Source organism: Argiope bruennichi, chromosome 8, assembly GCF_947563725.1.
Source record: "Argiope bruennichi chromosome 8, qqArgBrue1.1, whole genome shotgun sequence".
In the NCBI taxonomy this organism is placed as follows: domain Eukaryota; kingdom Metazoa; phylum Arthropoda; class Arachnida; order Araneae; family Araneidae; genus Argiope; species Argiope bruennichi.
Window position 1 is genome coordinate 22,365,400 of NC_079158.1, and position 1,681 is coordinate 22,367,080.

Genomic DNA, 1,681 nt, shown 5'->3' on the forward strand with positions numbered 1-1,681 from the left:
AATGGCAAGAATTATCTTTACTTAATATACTATCCATGAAGAATTCACATTAACCCTACCGGGTTATAAGGATGAGAATCTTCTGATATATTGCTTGCTTATTATCATTATGGTGAGCATAGTAAGGATGATGGGTTGAGTTACCCCCGAACTGATGATGGGACGTGTCTCTGGAAAGATCGCACCGTGGCCGGCAGATGATGGCCATTAAGATTCCTTCTTAGTTACTGTCGATATTTATTTTTAATCCTTTCATTAATTTAGAATGATTATTGAAAGTTTTCTTCTTTTTATTTGCAGAAGACCGATGAAGAGATGGCCTTTGACATAGATAATTATGTTCATCCAGTCGGATTTTTAAAAAAATACCTCGTGAAGAATGACACTTATCAAGTAATATAATTTTTTTTAAATTTTTAAATCGAATAAGAATTTTTTTCTGTTATCTCATAAGGATAAATGGTATTATTTTAAAAGTAATTTAAACTTAAAATTATTTGAACTTTACTTCGAAGATGCATATTAACCAAAACTTGTCATTCCACCGGTATCTTAAGTTTAACCAACAGTTGTAACTAATTGGAGGGTTAATAAAACTTGAATGGAAAATTTTAGGAAGATAAAAGAATTATTAATAAATAAATAACAATTTAATAGAAATGAATACGTTTGTGATTATGGCAAAATAAGGGAAACTCTGGTTTAATTGATTATGATATTTAATAAATATATAGGATAATCAAATTTGCGTAAAAAGGGATTTCAAAAGGAAATATTATGTCCCTTTTTTAAGTTTTCAAACAATTTTCTAAAATATCGCTAATTGTATCAGAGATTGGAGTATTGTCCTTTTCTATATTATGACAATAAAATTTCTATTTAATTTCTACCCAAGGTCAACAAAGGAAAAAGTTTGTTCTTGTCATTTCAATAAATCTAGTTGCAACACTTTGCATGCACATCTCTGCTGCTGTAAAATGATTTCATTCATGAACTTCTAGTATACATTCGTTTATTGAAGATGCATACATTTTTCACTCTATGAAACAGAAAAAAATTCAAATGGTTGTATTAAAAACCCTTAATATATTCACTGTAAATCATTGTAATAAACACTAGAAATATTTTTAGCATATTTTATTTCAACACTTTTCACTGTTTACTTAAGCACCGCCTATTAAATATACGACGATATTGAATATTTTATTTGCCATTCCATTATCGAATTAAGAATAAATTTGTAAAAATAATTTAAAAACAGACAAACAGTCTTGATGCATCATCATGTTTAGTTAAGAATAAAAGTTCGAATTCCATTTAAAATTTTGTGTTTTACTGTCGGTGAATAAATCATTATTTTGGAAGTAACTCAATAGTTGTGTTTCTTTCAATAGATATATCAGATCCAAATGTCAAAAGAGGTCAGAGTTATTATTCGAAGAAGTGAAAGCGTCTATAATCCAACGACTCTTCGTTTTTATATTGAAATATACCTAGACCCTGAAGATGGCAGACTACTTGATGATACGAAGGTAATAATAATTTGCTTTTCTCAATCAATAGCCTAAAGTAGAAAATGAATGCATTTGTTTCTTTGAAGAAATACCCTGACATGGTTAACATTGGTGGCATGAAATGCACATGTGCTATTCTGAGACTTATTAAATTAACAATCAACTTT